General features: G+C 35.1%; 1 protein-coding gene across 3 annotated transcripts in view; it reads left to right on the top strand.

Moving 5' to 3' along the window:
• The first annotated feature begins 7,790 nt into the window (after positions 1-7,790).
• LOC308693087 (uncharacterized protein) overlaps positions 7,791-12,916 on the top strand; it is a 28,651-nt gene continuing 23,525 nt past the window's right edge. Inside the window, exons 1-3 of one of the 3 annotated variants that reach the window (XR_014030407.1) lie at positions 7,814-8,017; positions 11,404-11,447; positions 11,614-11,848. The gene's annotated coding sequence lies outside the window, so the exon portion shown is untranslated. Of the gene's footprint in view, positions 8,018-11,403; positions 11,448-11,613; positions 11,849-12,916 lie in introns of all 3 variants that reach the window. The other 2 variants (XM_081369809.1, XR_014030406.1) reach the window with 2 other exon arrangements.

Here is a 12,916-nt window from a genome sequence, read left to right as displayed (position 1 = left end):
CCTTAAGACACACATGAGAATTCACACTGGAGAGAAAACGTATACATGCACTCAGTGTGAGAAGAGTTTCAGAGATGCAACAGGTCTCAAGTATCATCTGCGTGTTCACTCTGGGGAAAAGCCATTTAACTGTGATCAGTGTGGTAAAGATTTTATTTCATCATCACAACTAAAAAAACACTTGAAAGTTCATTCAGATGAGAGGCCTTATGTGTGTTCTCTCTGTGGAAAGAGTTTTTCAAGGCTGCACAGTTTTAAACTGCACCAGAAAACACATGATGAAGTGAGAGATTATATGTGCTTTGACTGTGGGAAGAGCTTTACAACAGTTGGCCATCTGAAACGGCACCAAAGAATTCATACTGGAGAAAAACCTTACAAGTGCTCATATTGTGACAAGAGTTTCACTCAGTCTGGATCTCTGAAAGAACACGAGCGAGTTCATACTGGAGAGAAGCCGTACTACTGTACTCAGTGTGAGAAGAGCTTCACAAATTTAGGTAATCTCAATTGTCATCTGCGTGTTCACTCTGGAGAAAAGCCATTTAACTGTGATCAGTGTGGTAAAGATTTTATTTCATCATCACATCTAAAACTACACCTGAAAGTTCATTCAGATGAGAGGCCTTATGTGTGTTCTCTCTGTGGAAAGAGTTTTTCACGGCTGGACGGTTTTAAACAGCACCAGAAAATACACACCGGTGTGAGAGATCATGTGTGTTGTGACTGTGGGAAAAGATTTTCTACATCTAGTCATCTGAAACGGCACCAAAGAATTCATACTGGAGAAAAACCTTACAAGTGCTCATATTGTGACAAGAGTTTCACTCGGCCTGGAAACCTGAAATCACATGAGCGACTTCATACTGGATAAACTGTACTCAGTGTGAAAAGAGTTTCATCCAATCAAATAATCAGTAATCAGTAATCCAATCAATAATCAGTTATGTGTCAATGTATGAAAAAAATCACTCAATATCAATATAATATGGATGGTGTTTTATCTTTTTTTGTTTAGTTATAAAACCTGTTGTTTCATAAACAGATGTATTAAAAAACCTACACATATCTCTGCAATATTAAAGAGGTCAATAAGCTCTGTACAATAACAACAAATAATTACCATTTCACTTACAATGTGTGATTTTGTGAGTAAAGGTTCTCTACAGATCCAATACTTCAAATAAACAATGAGATTCAGATAAAGCAAATGTATTGTGAAGTTTACTCGTGTTCTGTGACATCAGTTTTGTGGAAGTTTTTTTTTTTTTTTTGACTTGTAACTTTCTGACTTGTCATTTAGCTTTCACTTTCATTCCATATATACATTAAAGAGTTTTTGAAAGACAAATTTCTCACGTTCACATTAGGTTTGTGAAATAATATTGTTGACCTAAGACAGATTTGCCATCCAAAGGCTCTGTATAATTCTGAGGCAGAAACATCCTCCTGCAGCCTAGAATTTTTTTTTTTTAATTTAGTTTTTTTTTTCATGTCATCACATTGTTTTTAGAGCATAAGAAACAAATGGTAAAAAAAAAAAAAAAAAAAAAAAAAAAAAAAAAAATATTTTTGAAAAATTTATTTTATACATATGTTATGCTATGGCCTCTGTAGTGGACACCAGGGGCCTCATTTATAAAACTTTGCGTAGGATTTGCGTCAGAAGTGGTATACGGATGAAACATAGGATGTGCGTACGCACAGAAATATTCAGATTTATAAAATCGTGCACACACATCCTACGCAGTTTTCCCTTAATAAATCACAATCAATTCTAAATGTAGCGCAGCTTTTGAAGCTTCATGTCACGCCCGTAGTTGCCCATAAATAGTCAGTAAAACGCCCACAAGTTAATATTCATTGATTGCGAAATCATGGCAAACCCTGAGAGGAAAACCAAGAATGTGAAGTAGAAATTATCGTTGGCGAGGTGGAAAAGAGGAGTAAAATGTTGTTTGGAGGGCACAGTGTGGGCATTACTAATGCCAAAAAGGCACTTGAGTGGCAAAAGGTTGCAGATGCCGTTAATGCCTCAGCCTCACAACCTCGGACCGTGGCCGAAATAAAAAAGAAATGGTCAGACATCAAAGTCGATGCAAAAAAGCATCTAGCGCTCCATCGCCAGAGAATGTCTGCCACGGGTGGAGGAAAGGGGACACCGGAGCTCTTGATGAGAGACTGGTGGCAATTATTGGGGAATCCCTATTAAAGGGATACTCCACTTTTTTTTTGGAAAAAGGCTCATTTTACAACTCCCCCAGAGTTAAACATTTGAGTTTTACCGTTTTCGAAACCATTCAGCCGATCTCCGGGTCTGGCGGTACCACTTTTAGCATAGCTTAGCATAGATCATTGAATCGGACATGACCATTAGCATCTCTCTCAAAAAAATGACCAAGGAGTTTCAATATTTTTCCTATTAAAACTTGACTCTTCTGTAGTTACATCGTGTACTAAGACCGACAGAAAATGTAAAGTTGTGATTTTATAGGCTGATATGGCTAGGAATACTCTCATTCCTGCGTAATGCAGGAACGTCCAGCAGGCGTAATGATATGACATAGCGCCTGAAAATAATCGACCCTATAGTCTACCGAGCTGGGGACTATTTTCAGGCGCTGCGTCATATCATTACGCCTGCTGGACTCTGGTACGGCAGCAAAGTTTCTTGATTATTAAGTAGGAATGAGAGTATAGTTCCTATTGCAGAACATATATTTCACTTTTCTGTTTGCAAATTAGGAGTTGAACGACTTCCGATTTTTTTAAATCGACTGTCATGACATCAAAGTCGAGTCGACATTGACTAGTCACTCGTCATTCATAAAAACACAAGAGATGGGACTGCTTTGCAACATGCCCCAATTTGCAATTTATTGGCAGAAAATGATAAAGATGATGACAGACAGTTCATAATATGTTGCAAACTTAACGGTAACAATGCAACAATAACTCCCGTTTTAGTGCAAATATTTTTTAGTGATGCATTATGTTGGTATAACAATGCCATTTATGCAAGATAGGCTGTAAGCCCACTGTCACAGTCCTGCTCATTCACAGTTTTTACTTTTCGATCATGTTTAGTGAAGTTTCTAATTGACCGTTCGCAAAGACGACTCCCCCTTTAGTTACTGTTGCTATGTCCGACACAGTGGAATATACATCGCGGAGCAGAGAGGACACTGACGATGTGCTGACAGACAGGACAGAGCAGGTTACTTTTAATATGAAACAAAGTCTCAACTTTCATATTTGGTCATTTTATAAAGTAATTTAAACAATAAATACCGTTTTGTGGCTCTTTAATGTGTCGTGACAGATCGCTGTAGAGCCTCAGTTAAAGCTGCTCATGAACTGATCATCTCTTCCTTCTAGTTAATAGCATCAAATAAACATGAATGAACATAAGAAGGAGTGTTGTTTTAACTGCGGAAAGACGTCAGTACACGCCGTTATTCAAGTTCAAATCCTCCAACGTAAATCTACTAACTCTACTGACTGCTTTGTCGGACAGAAATGGCGGATTACGATTGGTCAGATCGCCTGTCAATCAAACTCCCTGCGAAGGGTAAATTACCTGCTGTCGAGATGATTTGCATTCCTCACTTAACGTTAGCGGATGCCTTTTCAGATTAGTGTGCATTGCACTTGTACTTTTGTTGTACTTCAGGACAGACTTACTTTCCAAGTGACATTTTTACAAGCTTCATCTTTAATGAAGTATTTCCACACACTTGATGGTGACAATCATAGTGTCACATGATCAACGCGACTAGTCGACGTCAAGCTTAAAGCGTCACGGCAATGCATTAAGGTCGACTAGTCAACTAATCGACTAGTCAGTTCAACCCCTATTGCAAATATGTGTTAATTTGCATATCTGTTGTAATCTTCGTTTGATTTTGTTTGTTTTACACTGCAGATCGATCAAATGGGTGTTCGTGTAGGCTGTTAATTGTAAGACTTGCTTTGTGAAGTCTTCATGTTATTTATGAGAGGCAGTATTGCCATTTCTTTTACACAACGGTCTACAGCTATGGAGCTATTCTTGTGCCAATAAAAATGAACGTAGCTTTTCAAGAAACTAATGAAAATATAAATTGAAACTAAATAAATTATCTCTAAAACTGAAAAAGAATAAATCGCAGGCAAATTTTTTGACTTCGTTTTTAATACATTGCATGTCTTGCTAACTATTTCTCATATTTTAATCGCTGATCTGAACTTACAAATGCGCTTCCAGAGTTTTCATTTACGCTTCTAAAGTTTTCGTTTACGCTCCCAGAGTTTTCGTTCGCCGTTCTGACACATTTCTCTCGTGGGGGCGGGGCTAGTAACAGTGTGTTCTCATTGGTTACTGAGCTTTTGATTGATAGCTTCGTGACCTGGAAGTGAAGACGTCAGTGGTGTGTTTCTGTGTGGATGTGAGCGTCTGTAATCACAGTTTCTATTTCATTTTAGTGATATTAAGTTTATATCTGTATTTATTTGCTGCTACATATATTGTTGAGATGATCTCTTATAGAAGGAATAGTACAGACGAATGATATTTCGTCGCTATCAAGTCGCTATATCATCGTCGCTATATCAGGAGGATACTGGATAACGTTAGCCTACTTGTGGTAACAGTTAAGTCTGATTTTTTTTTATATACTATACTAATACTATTTATAATACAGTACTGGCTTTTTTCAGGTGGAGAGGCATTTTAGAGCTCAGCGAGAGCCCATAACATTATACAGCTGAGCTGCGTTGTCTTGATTTAACTATTAGCCCAATCATTACATGACTTGTTTATCTACATTCGGTTACAGTCTTCGATTAGATCATATTTGCTTCGATTAGATCATATTTCCCTCCAGCCACCCCAAACAACATTGAGCTAGAGTACTGTACAGTAGCCTATCTGTACTGTATCAGTCAATGACCGATGCCATAGGACCAGAGCGCTGTCAATCACTGCCTGATTCAACTTTGGCAATGTAAAGCCTTTTTTACCATGCCAATAAAGCTATTTAAACCTGAATTTATCAATTGCTGATTAATTTGCGATGCAAAGTTTTTGAAAGAGGAGAGACACAACTTGACCACAGGCCACGTCTCTGTTCATAACATGTAAACACTCAATTATTTTGAAGTATTGCCCTGGTTGCAATATTTATACTGATTACTTTTGCGTGATATAGATGACTGATAAAGCTATTATATGTATCTAGTATGAGTAACAAATAGCTTTTTCTGTGTCCATATTTGACTAATAATAATGAAAAAAGTGCACTTCAAATGAACATTTCTTTGACAAATGTTAAATCTTTAATAGTCTTTAATAATAATATATGTCCAAATTAAAAACTTAATACATGCAAGTAATTATGACTGAAAACATCCAGCAACTAGGGAATACACATCCATATGTTTATATATAGGGCAATACAGCCATCTACTGGTTACACAACAGTATTACAGATGATAAATGCTGCTTGACTCCGAGGTAAATATTTAGTACTGTAAAATCCCTTAAATATAAATATAATAAATATTTTAAGTCTGCAACTTGTTACTGTATGGGGAATTCAAAACAGTTTGTATTGTAAGATTATAATACATTTCTTCTCTCATTTTCCAGGGAGTGGAGCAACTTTTCCATAAACAAAATTCTGATGCTGACACAGAGGATGGAGTGATATTATCAGAGATCCACTGTCCCTATCAGACAATAATCTTACTTTGTTCAGACACATCACCTTTGAATGACTGGGATCTTGATCTTCAGACACCTGATTTATTTTAATATAAACTAGCAAATATTTCAATTTCCTCTAGATTAAAACAAACATAGTTCACAAGCACACAAGAGGTTTCACTTTATTATTATTAATCTATGCTGATCTTGGATTAGCATACCAATAGCATATGAATGTTGAGGGGATAGTTCACCCAAAAATACAATTCTCTCTTATTTTACTCACCTTTCTACAGATAAATACGAATTAAGATTGTAAGGAAAGTAATCCATCTCTGCAAGTCCTAAAGACACTTTAAAAACCACACACAGTGAGCGTGACGGTAATCCATGCGACCTCAGTGGATGAATCAATGCCTTCTGAAGTCAAACAATAGGCTAGATATAATAATGTAAACTGTTTTAACTATTAAAAATCTTACGTACATGGGTTACAATCCACTTGTATTATGGACTCACAGAGATGGATTATTTCCTTAAATATCTTTGTCTATGTTTATGTCAAGAAGAAAGTCATATCATCTGGGATGGCATGAAGGAGAGTAAATGATGAGAGAATTCTCGTGTTTTGGGTGGACTATTTTGTATTAAGCGAATGAGAGCATGATTGCAATTCGCACCCTTATTACAATGTCTGTAATCTTTTACCACAATATAGGCCTACTTGATCTGTTTAAAATGATTTCATTGGTATGTCTGCTAAGGTGTTTAAAATTCAACATTAAAATTCGTCTAAACCCGTTATTATTTTTTTATATTTTTGATCTGAGCGCACGAGTCGTTATTCGTTTTTTATTTTTTATTTTAATTTGCAAAAAAAAAAAATGATTGAACGAATGATACACGGGGCCTATTTGTAAACCGTTATTGTAAAATAAAAATAGGCTGATTAAAAAAAAAAAAACGGACTTCCAAAATAATCCGGCGGGCCAGAAAATATTGCTGGCGGGCCATTTTTGGCCCGCGGGCCGCCTATTGCCGACCCCTGGTACAGTTTCACACACTTTCACACACTTTCATGTGTTTCTTCCATCTGCCGACGGTGTCGCCATTTCTCATTTCACCCATTTTTGTGAGTACGCCTGGGTCAGAGTTTGCGTGAAGGACCGGACATTTTCCCGTCAAGTTTCTTTTTATAAATACCAATTATTGCGTAGAGAGTGGCGTACGCCTTCTTTTGTGTGTACACAGCGTAATACGTTTATGAGGCCCCAGGACTCAGTTGTTTAAAAAATAAAATGACATGAAATTATATGTATAGGCAAAACCAATGGGATTTTTTGTTTCAGTCACCAATAAATCTTGGGGTTTCAGGATTTATTTTAACTAAAATTTGTATAAAGATGATTCTCAACTATGTTATGAAAGATATAACAGAATCAGTTGATACACCATTTTACTTTATGCAATATGTGGGTAAAATGGACATAAATTAATATTCCCATTAAATGCAATATATCTGTATCTAATGTGCACATTAATGTGTTCTTGGAGCAACATTTAATGAAAAAAAGTGTAATAATTGGAGTAATAATTGGCAACATTTTAATAATAATATCTAATATGTCATAGGAATATTAATGTATAACTTATTTCCATATTCACTTGTTGTGTCTCCCGAAATGCCTGATAAACATGATTTAAGTCATAATGTATGAAATCAACGCCCTGTTCTGTAACAGAAAGTCATTTTTTTTATTTGAAACCCCATAACGTTTTCCTGACATGTTGGTTTATAAAATACAATTTGAAAAGTAGTCAGATTAATTTAAATTTAAATAATTACAATATATTATCATATTTCCATAAGATTGCTACATTTGATCACTAAATTAATGTCAGACATTTTAGTTGTTTTCATGGTGAAACCTCCAAACATATTTCTGAAAAGCTCTTTACAGGACACCCAGATTGTGACATGTGACATGTATGGTGTCAGAGAAGTCTATCCCTGGGTCCCAGGAGGATATTTTAAAATACATTTCAAATGAATCGGGCATGATGCTAATTGTATTATTATTCCTTACCTGAGGATGGCGCTCTCAGTATAAAGATGTGTTGGGTTGTAACCTGTAAAAGAGAAGAATAAGAAAGTTCCGTAAAAACAGCTAGTCGCATGAAACCAGTGTCTCCGTGAATTATTCAAACTTGCATCCAATTAACATCAAATGGAGTCAGAAGAAAACTGTGGACCAGCTGAAGCCTCCTAACAATCTGGATTTCGAAGGAAATCTGGCGTGGATTCAAAAGTTTCATTCAAAAGTTATAAAGGTATTTAATAACATGGACTTTGATGATGAAGTGGTTGATTTTGAAGTGCTCAAAGAGAAGTTTAGAGAATACTGTGAGCCAAGAAAGAATATTAGGACATCTGAGACATATGTTTTTCACGAGAGCACATGGGGACCGAACGAAACCATTGATGCATTCCGTGACTGACTTGAAAAATAAGGCGAAAAAATGTGAATTGGAAGATTAAATGATGACTTGATTAAAGATCGCATTGTCTGTGGTGTTACTGACACAGAGAGCTAGGCTTCTCAGGGAAACATTTTGAACCTAGCAAAGGCAGTGGATATCTGTCGTGCAAACGAAATAACACAAAGCCATATGAAAGTGCTGCATGAAGAAGCAGAAGTGGCTGTGAACAAAACCACGAACTGTCAGGCAGGCGAATTTCAAGCACACAGGGAGGGAAAGAGAAGAAAGAGTGCACGAGATGTGGTTACCATATTTTCCGGACTATAAATCGCTCCGGATTATAAATCGCATCAGTCAAAAAACATATAAGTTGCACATAAGACCAAGTACAGACATCTGGAAAGGAAGTTATTCAAATACACAATTGCACACAGAACAACAGGCTGAATAGGTGTCCGGGTATGTTAACGTAACACATTAACTAGGGCTGTAACGATATGCGATATGAAACCGAAATCGAAACCGGTGTGAGAAGGCAGAAACGCAACACAGCCCTTCCAGAGTTATCCTTCCCGTCCAGATCCAATGCTACTACATCTTTAAATTACTATTAGTATTATTTGAAGTTAACATAATACGTAAACCTACACCACAAAACTAGTTAAAATGGGGCAGTTCCAGTGTTATGGACGTGACATTAACAGTAAAAACTTGAAACGTCTGTTTATCCATACTCCCTTAATAAAGTAGTTAATACAAAATACATCAGACATTAGAAAAATTTCTCTACATGAGTTTTATATTTAATATGAGGGAAATACACATGTCCGTAACGGACGTAACACAAAATATATTGTAGTAATTCTGTGAAATACACTGCGCAAACCAAAAGTAATACTATGAATGAAGAAGGGTTGGCTCTCCACAGAACATAAAATATTTTATTTTATTTTTCGTGTTCGCATTGAGGAAAAAAACTGAACGGACGTGAGCGCTCTGAAAGCGGCACTAAAAGACTGCTTTAAATCTTTCACAGAGACCTCAAACAGAAAGCACAAAGCCTGTCTTTAATTTTGTTTTGTATTAACTGTATCTTAATTTTAATCAATGTTTCATCAACCAATTGCCTGGATTTAATAAATAAGAATATAGTAGACAATAGATAATCACAACACGGAGGTGCTGGCGCGTGAACCTGGAGCTCGTCTCATAAATTAACCAAAACTATAAGCGTATAAGACCTACTTGCCTCACAGACCTGAGACACATATAGAAAGCTTGAAATGTCGACTTTTAAACAGAACACTGTTGCCAGTAAGTTACTGTAATTAAGATTTACAGTACAATTACCGTATTTCAGTTTTACAGTAACTACATGGTACTGTTATTGTGTAATACAGTGCATTACTGTAAAAACCTAGCTAATCGGTACACTACTGTAATTAGTTTTATTTGTACTAAATATAAATTAGATTTTATAAATTTTAATACTAACATATCCTAGATTCTGTCTAAAAATGCTGAGATCCATAGAGAGAGACTGAAACTGATGATTTAGGCCATTTCAGCTTGTTTGCAGTGAAGGGGTTCCTGTTTGAGTTTGTAAATAATGCATTCACTTCTGCACATTGTTTTTCCGTAACTTTTATTTTTATTTTATTTTTTCAGAAAATTGCATTGTGATGCTTATTTATTTAGTGATGTAATATTCATAGTGTACTTTTCAATAATACAGGTATAACTGAAATGTTCTACAAAAAAATTATAAATATAGCTCTGCCATAGCATTTCACTGATCTTTGTTATAATGTATTTTGTTCAAGAGATTATATATGCTGATTTACTTTTTTTATGTACTTATGTATTTATTTTGCAATGTACAGAATATAGTATATTAAAGTTTCCGTGATTTCAAAGTCTGTGTATGTCTTAACATTTATATTTAATTATTTTTGTACTTTTAATATACCATTTGAATACTTAATATAACAGCTTTATAATAAACTATTAGTGTAATGCTAATACGTTTTTTAATGAGCTGAAATGCTATTTAAATGCTCTTGAAGTACATTAAAATTAAGCTTCAAATATATTATAATAACTGTAGTTTAAGACATATGAAAGTATATTTTTAATGAACTGTAAAGAAAATACACTTAAATGTACTAAATATACTTGAAGTGGTTCCATTTCAGCACAATTTAATATATTAAAATATAGTGCAAATAGCTTAAAATTGATCCAATTTAATACACAAAAGTACACTAAATACATTTAAAGTTATGCTTTACTACAATTTAATTACTACTAAAATATACTTAGTGCAAAATTAACTGTTTCAAAATAGCACACTTCAAGTTAACTAATCATTAACACACTTGAAGTATACTGATAATTAGTCTGGCTGCAAATATACTTGGCATATTTTTACAGTTGTTGAATGAAATTAAATGAAACAGAAATTATACTGGAATGAGACGGATGCTTTTCATCATCTCGGTTAAAGGTGCTCTAAGTGATGTTGGGTGATGTCACTTCTTGTTGACGTTTGAAGTATTGTCAAACAAAACGGCTAGCTAGACCCTCCCTCCTCCTCATCCGCGCACTAACCCCCCAAACCCTACCCCCAAATCATTCTTGTCAGTTATTGGCTGGAACAGTTTGTTATGTTTTCATGGTGCGGGTTACCCAAGTTTGATTTTGTTGCTGTTTGTGGAGCCTGTGATGTCTAGAGAGACCGCGTTTTTTTACAGTGTGTTCAGGGGACAGGCAGCTAGCGGATGGTGAGGAGATGTTTGCTGTATGTGACAAAAAATATGCTGGCCTAAAAAACGCATGACATCACTTAGAGCACCTTTAATGTAGTGGTGCTGTTATTTCACTCTGTTGTTTATACAGTATTATACAAGTATACATTGGCCCATAGATACAGGGCCATATGCGGTTGTATAGCATATCAACATTTCTGCTCAGACAACTTACAAAGAAAAGCCACAGTATGCCAGTAAACAGTGTAAGTTAGTACTTTATCTCTAGTCAACAACAAAAAAACGTCCTGATATTTGAATGTGCCTCAGTGCGGTTTCCACTTTGTGAGCGCAAAAGAGATGAGAGAAAGTGAAAGATACTAGACAGATACCTGATCTCTTGTTTTCTGTTATTAAATCAGAGTTCACTTGAAATCTCTTATTTATCTTCCTTAAACTGATTCTAACTCCTTAATATGTTTATTTCAGACCAGATAGCAGTGAAAGAGCAAAGACAATAACTGAAGTAAAAGGTAATGATGCTGTAATTTGTTTCAGCCGGTTCACACCAAATGAGCTTAATGTGCCAATTTACAGAAGATCTCAGACATCACCATAATGAATGAGCTGAAAACAGGGAAGTTTTGTTTTTTTAAGCTGCTCAGTTTAACATGATGGCTCTGTACTTTTTAAATGCAGATTGGATTCAAACAGAGTGGTCACAGTTCACACCTGCAGTGAAGCCCCTCCCACAACAATTCACCAATAAATACTGAGAATATTCCCATCATCCTACAAGAGAAGGACAAACTCCAGGAGTAGCAGCTGAAATCTGTGTGACTGTTAAAGATGGAGTTTATTAAAGAGGAGATTGAAGACATGAGTGATCCAGAACCATCCAGAATAAAACATGAAGATACTGAGGAACAAACAGGTTGGTGTCCATTCTTGAATCTTCATTGTTGACTGCTTTGGTAGATGTGAATTAATAAGCAGGATATGGATGATAAATACATTCAAATGATCATAACCTTGTATATAGCAGTTGTCAAACACATTTTAACTATATTGCCAAATGAATGACAGAACAATCCTTTATTAAGTTTATTCAAGTGTGCTATTAGTATACTTCTTTTAAACTAAAAATAATAACATATATTTTCAGTTTACTTAACCCTTTGATGCACAACATGGGTCTAAAAAGACCCGACTGAGTTTTCATTTTCTATATCTTTGCAAAAAATTAATTTCATCATTCAGTATTCCAGCTATTCCTCAATTAACTTGTTTTAGATTATTGAAAATCCTAATTGAAATTTTTCATTTCTTTCTTTTCGAATAAAAATCGTTTTTGTATCGCAACCCTTCTAATGCGCAACATGGGTCTAAAAAGACCCGTATTCATTTCCTATGTTATTTCAGTGATGGCTGAGTGTTTCTTTGCTGAATCTTTAAAATATTTGTATTTTATCATTTGTTATTCCATGTATTCATTAAATATCTTGTTTTTGATTTCCACAAATCATTATGTTTATGTTTCCTTTCTTACTTTATAAACAAACACAGTTTTTGTATCTCTAAATTTTTTTAACATACATTGGTCTAAAAAGACCCATATATAAACCTTTGATATTTGCACATTTTTGCAAGTAGGAAGATTTACTGCAGAATACTATTCACCTGCCACACATTTCACAACTCAACACAGCTGCTTTTGTATATTTGATGCAAGTCTTATTTTATTTTAACCACAGAAAATATTTTATATTTTGTAAAAGATGGACATAATATTTGAATATTAGGCTATGGTTACCTTGACCTTGTAATCCTACTGAGAAATTACTTGTGAGAAGGAGAAACATGTCCAATACTATTAACTAGCTAGCTGGGAACATATTCTAGCTAGCTAATGTTAGCTACACTAAAAAAAAAAGATTATATTTTAAAGCTTATTTACATGTAGAAGGCCTAACAGTTCATAATCCTTCATATGCTGAAATGA

The sequence above is a fragment of the Scardinius erythrophthalmus genome, assembly GCF_964197995.2.
Source record: "Scardinius erythrophthalmus genome assembly, chromosome: 7".
NCBI lineage: Eukaryota > Metazoa > Chordata > Actinopteri > Cypriniformes > Leuciscidae > Scardinius > Scardinius erythrophthalmus.
This window is presented reverse-complemented; position numbering and strand designations above follow the sequence as displayed.